The sequence below is a fragment of the Elaeis guineensis genome, chromosome 1, assembly GCF_000442705.2.
Source record: "Elaeis guineensis isolate ETL-2024a chromosome 1, EG11, whole genome shotgun sequence".
Taxonomy (NCBI): domain Eukaryota; kingdom Viridiplantae; phylum Streptophyta; class Magnoliopsida; order Arecales; family Arecaceae; genus Elaeis; species Elaeis guineensis.
The window spans coordinates 56,535,420-56,549,490 of NC_025993.2; the positions used below are offsets into that span (position 1 = coordinate 56,535,420).

General features: G+C 44.0%; 6 non-coding genes and 23 pseudogenes across 6 annotated transcripts; all 29 read left to right on the forward strand.

The window, feature by feature from the left end:
• Positions 1-320: 320 nt before the first annotated feature.
• LOC140855047 (5S ribosomal RNA) lies at positions 321-438 on the forward strand (annotated as a pseudogene).
• A 246-nt stretch (positions 439-684) lies between these two features.
• Positions 685-803, forward strand: LOC140855015 (5S ribosomal RNA; annotated as a pseudogene).
• Positions 804-1,051: 248 nt separating this feature from the next.
• LOC114913413 (5S ribosomal RNA) lies at positions 1,052-1,169 on the forward strand (annotated as a pseudogene).
• A 285-nt stretch (positions 1,170-1,454) lies between these two features.
• On the forward strand, positions 1,455-1,573 carry LOC140855045 (5S ribosomal RNA; annotated as a pseudogene).
• Positions 1,574-1,817: 244 nt separating this feature from the next.
• Positions 1,818-1,935, forward strand: LOC140855005 (5S ribosomal RNA). Its single transcript, XR_012138101.1, has one exon. It is a non-coding gene; the product is annotated as a 5S ribosomal RNA (ribosomal RNA).
• A 247-nt stretch (positions 1,936-2,182) lies between these two features.
• On the forward strand, positions 2,183-2,299 carry LOC140855078 (5S ribosomal RNA; annotated as a pseudogene).
• Positions 2,300-2,584: 285 nt separating this feature from the next.
• Positions 2,585-2,699, forward strand: LOC140855094 (5S ribosomal RNA; annotated as a pseudogene).
• A 241-nt stretch (positions 2,700-2,940) lies between these two features.
• LOC140855099 (5S ribosomal RNA) lies at positions 2,941-3,054 on the forward strand (annotated as a pseudogene).
• A 640-nt stretch (positions 3,055-3,694) lies between these two features.
• LOC114913424 (5S ribosomal RNA) lies at positions 3,695-3,812 on the forward strand (annotated as a pseudogene).
• A 244-nt stretch (positions 3,813-4,056) lies between these two features.
• LOC140855011 (5S ribosomal RNA) lies at positions 4,057-4,173 on the forward strand. Its single transcript, XR_012138111.1, has one exon. It is a non-coding gene; the product is annotated as a 5S ribosomal RNA (ribosomal RNA).
• Positions 4,174-4,415: 242 nt separating this feature from the next.
• Positions 4,416-4,533, forward strand: LOC140855097 (5S ribosomal RNA; annotated as a pseudogene).
• A 287-nt stretch (positions 4,534-4,820) lies between these two features.
• On the forward strand, positions 4,821-4,938 carry LOC114913712 (5S ribosomal RNA; annotated as a pseudogene).
• Positions 4,939-5,182: 244 nt separating this feature from the next.
• LOC114913710 (5S ribosomal RNA) lies at positions 5,183-5,301 on the forward strand. The gene has a single exon (XR_003799615.2). It is a non-coding gene; the product is annotated as a 5S ribosomal RNA (ribosomal RNA).
• A 248-nt stretch (positions 5,302-5,549) lies between these two features.
• Positions 5,550-5,666, forward strand: LOC114913736 (5S ribosomal RNA; annotated as a pseudogene).
• Positions 5,667-5,953: 287 nt separating this feature from the next.
• On the forward strand, positions 5,954-6,072 carry LOC114913416 (5S ribosomal RNA). Its single transcript, XR_012138097.1, has one exon. It is a non-coding gene; the product is annotated as a 5S ribosomal RNA (ribosomal RNA).
• Positions 6,073-6,675: 603 nt separating this feature from the next.
• Positions 6,676-6,791, forward strand: LOC114913708 (5S ribosomal RNA; annotated as a pseudogene).
• Positions 6,792-7,354: 563 nt separating this feature from the next.
• LOC140855076 (5S ribosomal RNA) lies at positions 7,355-7,473 on the forward strand (annotated as a pseudogene).
• Positions 7,474-7,761: 288 nt separating this feature from the next.
• LOC140855029 (5S ribosomal RNA) lies at positions 7,762-7,880 on the forward strand (annotated as a pseudogene).
• Positions 7,881-8,127: 247 nt separating this feature from the next.
• LOC140855018 (5S ribosomal RNA) lies at positions 8,128-8,245 on the forward strand (annotated as a pseudogene).
• A 248-nt stretch (positions 8,246-8,493) lies between these two features.
• On the forward strand, positions 8,494-8,612 carry LOC140855083 (5S ribosomal RNA; annotated as a pseudogene).
• Positions 8,613-8,897: 285 nt separating this feature from the next.
• On the forward strand, positions 8,898-9,017 carry LOC140855050 (5S ribosomal RNA; annotated as a pseudogene).
• Positions 9,018-9,631: 614 nt separating this feature from the next.
• On the forward strand, positions 9,632-9,751 carry LOC140855074 (5S ribosomal RNA; annotated as a pseudogene).
• Positions 9,752-10,902: 1,151 nt separating this feature from the next.
• LOC140855088 (5S ribosomal RNA) lies at positions 10,903-11,021 on the forward strand (annotated as a pseudogene).
• Positions 11,022-11,963: 942 nt separating this feature from the next.
• Positions 11,964-12,082, forward strand: LOC140855014 (5S ribosomal RNA; annotated as a pseudogene).
• A 248-nt stretch (positions 12,083-12,330) lies between these two features.
• On the forward strand, positions 12,331-12,449 carry LOC140855022 (5S ribosomal RNA; annotated as a pseudogene).
• Positions 12,450-12,696: 247 nt separating this feature from the next.
• On the forward strand, positions 12,697-12,815 carry LOC140855007 (5S ribosomal RNA). Its single transcript, XR_012138108.1, has one exon. It is a non-coding gene; the product is annotated as a 5S ribosomal RNA (ribosomal RNA).
• A 289-nt stretch (positions 12,816-13,104) lies between these two features.
• LOC140855068 (5S ribosomal RNA) lies at positions 13,105-13,222 on the forward strand (annotated as a pseudogene).
• A 246-nt stretch (positions 13,223-13,468) lies between these two features.
• Positions 13,469-13,587, forward strand: LOC140855004 (5S ribosomal RNA). The gene has a single exon (XR_012138099.1). It is a non-coding gene; the product is annotated as a 5S ribosomal RNA (ribosomal RNA).
• A 248-nt stretch (positions 13,588-13,835) lies between these two features.
• LOC114913414 (5S ribosomal RNA) lies at positions 13,836-13,955 on the forward strand (annotated as a pseudogene).
• Positions 13,956-14,071: the final 116 nt, after the last annotated feature.

Here is a 14,071-nt window from a genome sequence, read left to right on the forward strand (position 1 = left end):
GATGGGTGACCCCTTGGAAGTCCTCATGTTGCATTTAATCTTCGTCCTTTTTATTTCTATTTCAAGACTTTTTTTTCATAATTTTTATATTTTTTATTTTTATTTCAATATTTTGTTTTATAATTTTATGGAGATCTTTTCTTATGCCATGGTTAACGTTCTTCCTTAAAAAAAAACTGAGTCTAGAGACCTATAGTGCCGTGCAGGCTCGCGGGCCCACTTGAAGGATCCGGTACCGTACAGTCCTGGTCGGTGGGAGGGTTACAGATGGCGTGCAACGGAAGCTAAGTTATATCCACGAATTTTGAAGAGATCATGACGGGTGTGATCATACCAACACTAATGCACCGGATCCCATCAGAACTCCGCAGTCGAGTGTGCTTTGGCGCGAGTCGTACTGGAATGGGTGACCCCTTGAAAGTCCTCGTGTTGCACCCCTTTTAATCTTCATCCTTTTATTTTTATTTCAATTTTTTTTTTCATAATTTTTATGGAGATCTCTTTCTTCTGCCGCAGGCAACATTTTCTCTCAAAAAAAACTGAGTCTGGAGACCGACAGTGCCGTGCGGGCTCGCGAGACCCACTTGAAGGGTCTGGTACCAAACAGGCCCAGACGGTGGGAGGGTTACAGATGGCGTGCAACGGCCGCAACGTTATATCAACAAATTTCGAACAAATCATTATGGATGCGATCACACCAACACTAATGCATCGGATCCCATCAGAACTCTGCAGTTAAACGTGCTTGGGTGAGAGTAGTAATAGGTTGGGTGACCCCCTGGGAAGTCCTCATGTTGCCTCTTTTTAATCTTCATCTATTTTAATTTTAATTCAACATTTTTTTTCATAATTTTTATGGGGAGCACTTTCTTTTGCCACGAGTAACATTTTTTCTTAAAAAAATAAATTGAGTCTGTAGACAGACAGTGTCGTGCGGCAACGCGGGATCCACTTGAAGGGTCCGATACCCTACAGGCCTGGGCAAGGGAGGGTTACCGATGGCGTGCGACGGCCGCTACGTTATACCTAAGAATTTCGAAGAGATCATGATGGGTGCTATCATGCCAGCACTAATACACCAGATCCATCAGAACTACGTAGTCAAGCATGCTTGGGCGAGAGTAGTACTAGGATGGGTGACCCCTTGGGAAGTCCTCATGTTGCATCCCTTTTAATCTTCGTCATTTTTATTTCTATTTCAAGATTTTTTTCTAATTTTTATATTTTTTATTTTTATTTCAATATTTTTTTCATAATTTCTATGGAGATCTCTTTCTTATACCATGGTTAACGTTCTCTCTAAAAAAAAAACTGAGTCTGGAGACCTATAGTGCCGGGCGGGCTCGCGGGCCCACTTGAAGGGTCCGGTACCCTACAGTCCTGGTCGGTGGGAGGGTTACAGATGGCGTGCAACGAAGCTATGTTATATCTATGAATTTTGAAGAGATCATGATGGGTGGGATCTTACCAGCACTAATGCACCGGATCCCATAAGAACTCCGCAGTCGAGCGTGCTTTGGCGCGAGTCGTACTGGAATGGGTGACCCCCTTGAAAGTCCTCGTGTTGCACCCCTTTTAATCTTCATCCTTTTATTTTTATTTCAAAACTTTTTTTTCATAATTTTTATGGAGATCTCTTTCTTCTACCACAAGTAACATTTTTTCTAAAAAAATTAAGTCTGGAGACCGACAGTGCCGTATGGGCTCGCAGGACCCACTTGAAGGGTCCGGTACCCAACGGCCAGGACGGTGGGAGGGTTACAGATGACGTGCAACGGCCGCCATGTTATATCAATGAATTTCGAACAGATCATGATGGGCGCAATCACACCAGCACTAATGCACCAGATCCCATCAGAACTCTGCAGTTAAGCATGCTTGGGCGAGAGTAGTATTAGGATGGTTACCCCCTGGGAAGTCCTCGTGTTGCATCCATTTTAATCTCATCTATTTTATTTTTAATTCAACTCTTTTTTCATAATTTTTATGGAGATCTCTTTCTTCTGCCACGGGTAATTTTTTCTTAAAAAAATAAATTGAGTCTGGGGACAGATAGTGCCGTGCGGCCACGTGGGATCCACTTGAAGGGTCCGATACCCTACATGCCTGGGTGTGGGAAGGGTTACGGATGGCGTGCGACGGCCGCTACGTTTATACCTAAGAATTTTGAAGAGATCATGATGCGTGCGATCATGCCAGCACTAATACACTAGATTCCATCAGAACTCGTAGTTAAAAATGCTTGGGCGAGAGTAGTACTAGGATGGGTGACCCCCTGTGAAGTCCTCTGTTGCATCCCTTTTAATCTTCGTCATTTTTATTTTTATTTCAAGACTTTTTTCATAATTTTTATGCTTTTTATTTTTATTTTAATACTTTTTTTCCATAATTTTTATGGGATCTCTTTCTTCTGCCATGGTTAACGTTCTCTCTCAAAAAAAAACTGAGTCTGGAGACCTACAGTGCCGTGCGGGCTCGTGGGCCCACTAGAAGGATCCGGTACCCTGCAGCCTGGATGGTGGGAGGGTTACAGATGGGTGCAAGGAAGCTACATTATATCCATGAATTTTGAAGAGATCATGATGGGTGCGATCAACCAGCACAATGCATGGATCCCATCAGAACTCCGCAGTCGAGCGTGCTCGGGCGCGAGTCGTACTGGGATGGGTGACCCCTTGGAAGTCCTCGTGTTGCACCCCTTTTAATCTTCGTCCTTTTATTTTTATTTCAAGACTTTTTTTTCATAATTTTTATGGAGATCTCTTTCTTCTGCCGCAGGTAACGTTTTTTCTCTAGAAAAAACTGAGTCTGGAGTCCGACAGTGCTGTGGAGCTCGCGGACCCACTTGATGGTCCGGTACCCACAGCCAGACGGTGGGGGGTTACAGATGGCGTGCGACGGCCGCGACGTTATATCAATGAATTTCGAATAAATCATGATGGATGCGATCACACAGCACTAATGCATGGATCCCATCAGAACTTCGTAGTTAAGCGTGCTTGGGCGAGAGTAGTACTAGGATGGGTGACCCCTGGAAGTCCTGTGTTGCTCCTTTTTAATCTTCGTCTATTTTATTTTTAATTCAACACTTTTTTCCATAATTTTTATGGGGATCTCTTTCTTCTGCACGGGTAACATTTTTTCTTAAAAAAATAAATTGAGTCGGAGCAGACAGTGCGTGGGCACACGGGATCCACTTGAAGGGTCCGGTACCCTACAGGCCTTGATGGGAAGGTTACTGATGGCGTGCGACGGCCACTACGTTATACCTAAGAATTTCGAAGAGATCATGATGGGTGCTATCATGCCGCACTAATACACCGGATCCATCAGAACGTCGTAGTTAAGAATGCTTGGGCGAGAGTAGTAATGGATGGGTGACCCCCTGGGAAGTCTCTGTTGCATCCCTTTTAATCTTCGTCCTTTTTATTTCTATTTCAAGATTTTTTTCCCTAATTTTTAAGCTTTTTATTTTTATTTCAACACTTTTTTCCTAATTTTTATGGGGATCTCTTTTTTGCCATGGTTAACGTTCTCTCTCAAAAAAAAAACTGAGTCTGGAGACCTATAGTGCCGTGCGGGCTCGCGGGCCCACTTGATGGGTCGGTACCCTACAGTCCTGGACGGTGGGAGGGCTACAGATGGCGTGCAATGGAAGCTACGTTATATCCACGAATTTCGAAGAGATCATGATGGGTGCGATCAAACCAGCACTAATGCACCGGATCCCATCAGAACTCGCAGTCGAGCGTGCTCGGGCGCGAGTCGTACTGGGATGGGTGACACCCTTGGAAGTCCTCGTGTTGCACCCCTTTTAATCTTCGTCCTTTAATTTTTATTTCAAGATTTTTTTTTCATAATTTTTATGGAGATCTCTTTCTTCTGCCAGGCAACGTTTTTTCTCTAAAAAAAATGAGTCTGGAGTCCGACAGTGCCGTGCGAGCTCGCGGGACCCACTTGATGGGTCCGGTACCCGACCAGCCCGGACTGTGGGTGGGTTACAGATGGCGTGCGACGGCCGCGACGATATATCAACGAATTTCGAACAAATCATATGGGTGCGATCACACCAGCACTAATGCACCGGATCCCATCAGAACTCCGCAGTTAAGCGTGCTTGGGGGAGTAGTACTAGGATGGGTGACCCCCTGGGAAGTCCTCGTGTTGCATCCTTTTTAATCTTCGTCTATTTTATTTTTAATTCAACACTTTTTTCCATAATTTTTATGGGATCTCTTTCTTCTGCCGGGGTAAGTTTTTTCTTAAAAAATAAATTGAGTCGGAGCAGACAGTGCCGTGCGGCCACGCGGGATCCACTTGAAGGGTCCGGTACCCTACATGCCTTGACGTGGGAAGGTTACTGATGGCGTGCGAAGCCGCTACGTTATACCTAAGAATTTCGAAGAGATCATGATGCGTGCGATCATGCCAGCACTAATACACCAGATCCAATCAGAACGTCATAGTTAAGAATGCTTGGGCGAGAGTAGTAATAGGATGGGTGACCCCCTGGGAAGTCTTCCGTTGCATCCCTTTTAATCTTCGTCCTTTTTATTTCTATTTCAAGACTTTTTTTCCATAATTTTTAAGCTTTTTATTTTTATTTCAAACTTTTTCCGTAATTTTTATGGGATCTCTTTCTTCTGCCATGGTTGACGTTCTCTCTCAAAAAAAAAACTGAGTCTGGAGACCTACAGTGCCGTGCGGGCTCGCGGGCCCACTTGATGGGTCCGGTACCCTACAGTCCTGGACGGTGGGAGGGTACAGATGGCGTGCAATGGAAGCTACGTTACATCCACAAATTTCGAAGAGATCATGATGGGTGCGATCAACCAGCACTAATGCACCGGATCCCATCAGAACTCCGCAGTCGAGCGTGCTCGGGCGCGAGTCGTACTGGGATGGGTGACACCCTTGGAAGTCCTCGTGTTGCACCCTTTTAATCTTCATCCTTTAATTTTTATTTCAAGACTTTTTTTTCATAATTTTTATGGAGATCTCTTTCTTCTGCCGTAGGTAACGTTTTTTCTCTAGAAAAAACTGAGTCTGGAGTCCGACAGTGCCGTGCGAGCTCGCGGACCCACTTGATGGGTCCGGTACCCGACCAGCCAGGACTGTGGGTGGGTTACAGATGGCGTGCGACGGCCGCGACGTTATATCACGAATTTCGAACAAATCATTGTGGTGCGATCACACCAGCACTAATGCACCGGATCCCATCAGAACTCCGCAGTTAAGCGTGCTTGGGCGAGAGTAGTACTAGGATGGGTGACCCCCTGGGAAGTCCTCGTGTTGCATCCTTTTTAATCTTCGTCTATTTTATTTTTAATTCAACACTTTTTTTCCATAATTTTTATGGGATCTCTTTCTTCTGCCGCGGTAACGTTTTCTCTTAAAAAAATAAATTGAGTCCGGAGACAGACAGTGCCGTGCGGCCACGCGGGATCCACTTGAAGGGTCCGGTACCCTACATGCCTTGACGTGGGAAGGTTACTGATGGCGTGCGACGGCCGCTACGTTATACCTAAGAATTTCGAAGAGATCATGATGCGTGCGATCATGCCGGCACTAATACACCGGATCCAATCAGAACGTCGTAGTTAAGAATGCTTGGGCGAGAGTAGTAATAGGATGGGTGACCCCTGGGAAGTCTCCTGTTGCATCCCTTTTAATCTTCGTCCTTTTTATTTCTATTTCAAGACTTTTTTTTCCATAATTTTTAGCTTTTTATTTTTATTTCAAACTTTTTCCTAATTTTTATGGGATCTCTTTCTTCTGCCATGGTTACGTTCTCTCTCAAAAAAAAAACTGAGTCTGGAGACCTACAGTGCCGTGCGGGCTCGCGGGCCCACTTGATGGGATCCGGTACCCTACAGTCCTGGACGGTGGGAGGGCTACAGATGGCGTGCAATGGAAGCTACGTTATATCCACGAATTTCGAAGAGATCATGATGGGTGCGATCAAACCAGCACTAATGCACCGGATCCCATCAGAACTCCGCAGTCGAGCGTGCTCGGGCGCGAGTCGTACTGGGATGGGTGACACCCTTGGAAGTCCTCGTGTTGCACCCCTTTTAATCTTCATCCTTTATTTTTATTTCAAGACTTTTTTTCATAATTTTTATGGAGATCTCTTTCTTCTGCCGTAGGTAACGTTTTTCTCTAGAAAAAAACTGAGTCTGGAGTCCGACAGTGCCGTGCGAGCTCGCGGGACCCACTTGAGGGTCCGGTACCCGACAGCCCAGACTGTGGGAGGGTTACAGATGGCGTGCAACGATCGTAACGTAATATCAATGAATTTCTAACAAATCATGATGGTGCGATCACACACACTAATGCATCGGATCCCATCAGAACTCGTAGTTAAGCGTGCTTGGGCGAGAGTAGTACTAGGATGGGTGACCCCTGGAAGTCTCGTAGTTGCCTCCTTTTTAATCTTCGTCTATTTTATTTTTAATTCAACATTTTTTTCCATAATTTTTATGGGGATCTCTTTCTTCTATCCGGGTAACATTTTTTCTTAAAAAAATAAATTGAGTCTGAGACAGACAGTGCCGTGCGGCCATGCGGGATCCACTTGAAGGGTCCGGTACCCTCAGGCTTGGGCATGGGAGGGTTACTGATGGCGTGCGACGGCCGCTACGTTATACCTAAGAATTTCGAAGAGATCATGTTGGGTGCTATCATGCCAGCACTAATACACCGGATCCATCAGAACTCCGTAGTCAAGCATGCTTGGGCGAGAGTAGTACTAGATGGGTGACCCCCTGGGAAGTCTCATGTTGCATCCATTTTAATCTTTGTCCTTTTTATTTCTATTTCAAGATTTTTTTCATAATTTTTATGCTTTTTATTTTTATTTCAATACTTTTTTCGTAATTTTTATGGAGATCTCTTTCTTTGCCATGGTTAACGTTCTCTCTCAAAAAAAAACTGAGTCTGGAGACCTATAGTACCGTGCGAGCTCGCGGGCCCACTTGAAGTGTTCGGTACCCTATAGTCCTGGTCGGTGGGAGGATTACAGATGGCATGCAACGGAAGCTACGTTATATCCATAAATTTTGAAGAGATCATGATGGGTGTGATCATGCTAGCACTAATGCACCGGATCCCATCAGAACTCTGCAGTCGAGCGTGCTTGGGTGGCAAGTCATACTGGAATGGATCTCTTTCTTCTGCCGCAGGTAATGTTTTCTCTTAAAAAAATAAATTGAGTCTGGAGACAGACAGTGCCGTGCAGCCACACGGGATCCACTTGAAGGGTCCGGTACCCTACATGCCTGGGCATGGGAGGGTTACTGATGGCGTGCGACGGCTGCTACGTTATACCTAAGAATTTCGAAAAGATCATGATGGGTGTGATCATGCCAACACTAATACATCGGATCCCATCAGAACTCCATAGTTAAGAATACTTGCACGAGAGTAGTACTAGGATGGGTGACCCCCTAGGAAGTCCTCATGTTGCATCCCTTTTAATCTTCATCTTTTTTATTTCTATTTCAAGACTTTTTTTCATAATTTTTATGCTTTTTATTTTTATTTTAATATTTTTTTTCGTAATTTTTTTGGGGATCTCTTTCTTCAGCCATGGTTAACATTCTCTCTTAAAAAAAAAAGAGTCTGGAGACCTACAGTGCCGTGCGGGCTCACGGGCCCACTTGAAGGGTCCGGTACCATACAGCCCTGGATGGTGGGAGCGTTACAGATGACGTGCAATGGAAGCTTCATTATATCCATGAATTTCGAAGAGACCATGATGGGTGTGATCATACCAGCACAAATGCACCGGATCCCATCAGAATTCTGCAGTCATGCGTGCTTGGGCGCGAGTCGCACTAGGTTGGGTGACCCCTTGGGAAGTCCTTGTGTTGCACCCCTTTTAATCTTCAACCTTTTTATTTTTATTTCAAGACTTTTTTTTCATAATTTTTATGGAGATCTCATTCTTCTGCCGCAAGCAACATTTTCTCTCAAAAAAATTGAGTCTGGAGACCGACAGTGCCATGCGGGCTAGTGGGACCCACTTGAAGGGTTCGGTACCCAGCTGGCCCGGACGGTGGGCGGGTTACAGATGGCGTGCAATGGTCGTAATGTTATATCAATGAGTTTAGAACAAATTGTGATGGATGCGACCGCACCGGCACTAATGCAAAGGATCTCATCTGAACTCCACAGTTAAGCGTGCTTGAGCGAGAGTAGTACTAGATGGGTGACCCCCTAGGAAGTTCTCGTGTTGCATCCATTTTAATTTCATCTATTTTATTTTTATTTCAACATTTTTTTCCATAATTTTTATGGGGATCTCTTTCTTCTACCGTAGGTAATATTTTCTCTTAAAAAATAAATTGAGTTTGGAGACAGACAGTGCCGTGCAGCCACACGGGATCCACTTGAAGGGTCCGGTACCCTACATGCCTGGGCGTGGGAGGGTTTACTGATGGCGTGCGACGGCTGCTACGTTATACCTAAGAATTTCGAAAAGATCATGATGGGTGTGATCATGCCAACACTAATACATCAGATCCCATCAGAACTCCGTTGTTAAGATTACTTGCGCGAGAGTAGTACTAGGATGGGTGACCCCCTAGGAAGTCCTCATGTTGCATCCCTTTTAATCTTCATCCTTTTTATTTCTATTTCAAGACTTTTTTTCATAATTTTTATGCTTTTTATTTTTATTTCAACACTTTTTTCATAATTTTTATGGGGATCTCTTTCTTCAGCCATGGTTAACTTCTCTCTTAAAAAAAAAAGAGTCTGGAGACCTACAGTGCCGTGCGGGCTCACGGGCCCACTTGAAGGGTCCGGTACCCTACAGCCTGGATGGTGGGAGCGTTACAGATGTGTGCAGTGGAAGCTTCGTTATATCCCATGAATTTCGAAGAGATCATGATGGGTGTGATCATACCAGCACAGATGCACCGGATCCCATCAGAATTCTGCAGTCATGTGTGCTTGGGCGCGAGTCGCACTAGGTTGGGGTGACCCCTTGGGAAGTCCTTGTGTTGCACCCCTTTTAATCTTCATCCTTTTTATTTTTATTTCAAGACTTTTTTTTCATAATTTTTTATGGAGATCTCATTCTTCTGACCGCAAGCAACATTTTTTCTCAAAAAAACTGAGTCTGGAGACCGACAGTGCCATGCGGGCTCGTGGGGACCCACTTGAAGGGTTCGGTACCCAGCTGGCCCGGACGGTGGGCAGGTTACAGATGGCGTGCAATGGCCGCAATGTTATATCAATGAGTTTAGAACAGATTGTGATGGATGTGATCACACGGCACTAATGCAAGATTCATCTGAACTCCACAGTTAAGCATGGCTTGGGCGAGAGTAGTACTAGGATGGGTGACCCCTTGGGAAGTCCTCATGTTGCCTCCTTTTTAATCTTTATCTATTTTATTTTTAATTCAACACTTTTTTTTATAATTTTTATGGAAATTCTTTCTTCTATCGTGGGTAACATTTTTCTTAAAAAAATAAATTGAGTCTATAGACTGACAGTGCTGTGCGGCCATGCGGTATCCACTTGAAGAGTCCGGTACCCCTACAGGCCTGGGCGTGGGAGGGTTACTGATGGCGTGCGACGGCGCTACGTTTATACCTAAGAATTTTGAAGAGATCATGATGGGTGCTATCATGCCAGTACTAATACACCCGATCCCATCAGAACTCCGTAGTCAAGCAATGCTTGGGCGAGAGTAGTACAAGGATGGGTGACCCCCTCAGAAGTCCTCATGTTGCATCCTTTTTAATCTTCATCCTTTTTATTTCTTTTTCAAGACTTTTTTCCTAAATTTTTTTTGCCTTTTATTTTATTTCAACACTTTTTTTCATAATTTTTATGGAGATCTTTTTCTTCTGCCATGATTAACGTTCTCCATTAAAAAAAACTATCTGGAGACCTATAGTGCCGTGCGGGCCTCGCGGGCGACATGAAGTGTTCGGTACCCTACAGTCCTGGTCGGTGGGAGGGTAATGCATCGGATCCATCAGAACTCCGTAGTCGATCGTGCTGAGCGAGAGTTATACTTGGATGGGTGACCCCTGGGAAGTCCTTGTGTTGCACCCCTTTTAATCTTCATCCTTTTTATTTTTATTTTAAGACTTTTTTTTCATAATTTTTATGGAGGTCTCTTTCTTCTGCCACAGGTAACATTTTCTATAAAAAAAAAACTAAGTCTGAAACCCGACAGTGCCGTGCATGCTCGTGGACCCACTTGAAGGGTCCGGTACCCAACAGGCTAGGACGGTGGGAGGGTTACAGATGGTGGTGCAATGGCACAACATTATATCAACAAATTTCAAAGAGATGGTAATCCTCTAGTACTAATGCACCGAACCTCTTCAGAACTCTATAGTTAAGCGTGCTTGGACGAGAGTAATATTAGGATGGGTGAACCCTGGGAAGTCCTCTTGTTGCATCTTTTTTAATCTTCATCTATTTTATTTTTAATTCAACACTTTTTTCCATAATTTTTATGGGGATCACTTTCCACAATTCTTAAAAAAATAAATTGAGTCTGGAGACAGGCAGTGCCGTGCGGCCTCGCGGGATCCACTTGATAGGTCTAGTGCCCTACAGGCCTGGACGTGGGAGGTTTACTGATGGCATGCAACGGCCGCTACGTTATATCTACCCCTGGGAAGTCCTCGTGTTGCATCTTTTTTAATCTTCATCTATTTTATTTTTAATTCAACACTTTTTTTCATAATTTTTATGGGGATCACTTTCCACAATTCTTAAAAAAATAAATTGAGTCTGGAGACAGGCAGTGCCGTGCGGCCTCACCGGATCCACTTGATAGGTCTAGTGCCCTACAGGCCTGGACGTGGGAGGTTTACTGATGGCATGCAACGGCCGCTACGTTATATCTAAGAATTTCTAAGAGATCATGATGGGTGCGATCATGCCAGCACTAATACATTGGATCCCATCAGAACTCCGTAGTTAAGCATGCTTGATCGAGAGTAGAACTAGGAAGGGTAACCCCCAGCGAGGTCCACATGTTGCATCCCTTTTAATCTTCATCCTTTTTATTTCTATTTCAAGATTTTTTTTTTGTAATTTTTATGCTTTTTATTTTTATTCAAACACTTTCTTCTACAATTTTTATAGAGATCTCTTTCTTCTGCCAAGGTTAACGTTTTCTCTCAAAAAAAAACTGGGTCTGGAGACCTACAGTGCCGTACGAGCTCGCATGAAGGGTCCGATACCCTACAGGCCCGAATGGTGGGAGGGTTACAGATGGCGTGCAATTGAAGCTACGTTATATACATGAATTTCGAAGAGATCGTGATGGGTGTGATCATACCAGCACTAATGCACCGGATCCCATCAAAACTCCGCAGTCGAACGAGCTTGGGTGAGAGTTGTACTGGGATGGGCGTGTTGCATTTTTTTTAATCTTTGTCTATTTTATTTTTAATTCAATACTTTTTTCCACAATTTTTATGGGGATGCACATGAAAGGTCCGGTGCCCTACAGGCCTGGACGTGGGAGGGTTATTGATGGGGTGCGACGGTCGCTACGTTATATCTAAGAATTTCGAGGAGATCATGCCAGCACCAATACGTCAGATCCCATCAGAACTTCGTAGTTAAGCATGCTTGGGCGAGAGTAGTTCTAAGATGGATGAACCCCTGGGAGGACCTCATGTTGCATCCCTTTTAATCTTCGTCCTTTTTATTTCTATTTCAAGCCTTTTTTTCCATAATTTTTAAGCCTTTTATTTTTTATTTCAATATTTTTTTTTCATAATTTTTATGGAGATCTCTTTCTTCTACCATGGTTAATGTTCTCTATCAAAAAAAAAACTAAGTCTGGAGACCTATATGACGTGCGGGCTCGCGAGCCCACTTGATGAGTCTGGTACCCTGCAGGCCCGGACGGTGGGAGGGTTATGGATGGCGTGCAACGGAAGCTATGTTATATCTATGAATTTCGAAGAGATCATGATGGGTGCGATCATACCAGCACTAATGCACCGGATCCCATCAGAACTCCACAGTCGAGCGTGCTTGGGCGAGAGTCGTACAGGGATGGATGACCCCCTGGGAACTCCTCCTGTTGCACCCCTTTTAATCTTCATCCTTTTCATTTTTATTTTAAGGCTTTTTTTTCATAATTTTTTTGGAGGTCTCTTTCTTCTACTGCAGGTAACATTTTTCCTAAAAAAAAAATTGAGTTTGGGGACTGACAGTGCCGTGCGGGCTCGCGGGACCCACTTGATGGGTCCGATATCCAAGAGGCCAGGATGGTGGGAGGGTTACAGATTGCTTACAACGATGGCAATGTTATATCAACGAATTCAAAGAGATCATGATGGGTGCAATCACACCAATACTAATGCACCCGATCCCATCAGAACTCCGCAATTAAACATGCTTGGGCGAGAGTAGTACTAGGATGGGTGACCCCCTGGGAAGTCCTCGTGTTGTATCCTTTTTAATCTTCGTCTATTTTTTTTTAATTCAATACTTTTTTTATATTTTTTTATGGGGATCCCTTTTTCTACCGCAGGAAATATTTTCTCTTAAAAAAATAAATTGTGTCTGGTGACAGACAGTGCCGTGCGGCCTCGCGGGATCCATTTGAAGGGTCCGGTGTCCTACAGGCCTGGACGTGGGAGGGTTACTGATGGCGTGCGACGATCGCTACATTATATCTAAGAATTTCAAAGAGATCATGATGGGTGCGATCATGCCAGCACTAATACACCAGATCCCATTAAAACTCTGTAGTTAAGCATGTTTGGGCGAGAGTAGTACAAGGATGGGTGACCCCCTGGGAAGTCCTCATGTTGCATCCCTTTTAATCTTCGTCCTTTTAATTTCTATTTCAAGACTTTTTTTTCGTAATTTTTATGCTTTTTATTTTTATTTCAACACTTTTTTCCATAATTTTTATGGAGGTCTCTTTCTTCTGCCATGGTTAACGTTCTCTCTGAAAAAAAACAGAGTTCGGAGACCTACATTGCCGTGCGAGCTCGCGGGACCACTTGACTGGTCCGGTACCCTACAGGCCTCGATGGTGGGAGGGTTACAGAAGGCGTGCAATGGAAGCAATGTTATATCCATGAATTTTGAAGTGATCATGATGGGTGCGATCATACCAGCCCTAATGCACCAGATCCCATCAGAACTCCACAGTCGAGCGTGCTTGGGCCAAAGTCGTACTGGATGGGTGACCCCTTGTGAAGTCCTCGTGTTGCACCCCTTCTAATCTTTGTCCTTTTTATTTTTATTTTAAGATTTTTTTCATAATTTTTATGGAGATCTCTTTCTTATGCCGTAGTTAACATTTTCTATGAAAAAAAATCAAGTCTGGAGACCGACAGTGCCGTGCGGGCTCGCGGGACCCACTTGAAGGGTCTGGGACCCAACAGGCTAGGATGGTGGGAGTGTTATAGATGGCGTGCAATGTTCTCAACGTTATATCAATGAAATTCAAAGAGATGGTGATGGGTGCGATCACACCAGCACTAGTGCATCGGATCCCATCAGAACTCCGCAGTTAAGCAAGCTTGGGCGAGAGTAGTACTAGGATGGGTGACCCCCAGAGAAGTCTTCGTGTTGCATCTTTTTTAATCTTCATCTATTTTATTTTTAATTCAACACTTTTTTTCCAAATTTTATGAGGATCACTTTCTTCTTTCCGCAGGCAACATTTTCTCTTAAAAAAATAAATTGAGTCTTGGGATAGGCAGTGCCGTGCGGCCTTGCGGGATCCACTTGAAGGGTCTGGTGCCCTACAGGCCTGGACGTTGGAGGTTACTGATGGCATGCAACGGCCGCTACGTTATATCTAAGAATTGTGAAGAGATCATGATGGGTGCGTTCATGCTAGCACTAATACATTGGATCCCATCAGAACTCCGTAGTTAAGCATGCTTGGGAGAGAGTAGTACTAGGATTGGTGACCCCTCTGAGAAGTCCTCGTGTTGCATTTCTTTTAATCTTCATCCTTTTTATTTCTATTTCAAGACTTTTTTTTCATAATTTTTATGCTTTTTATTTTTATTTCAATAATTTTTTTAAATTTTTATGGAGATCTCTTCTTCTACAT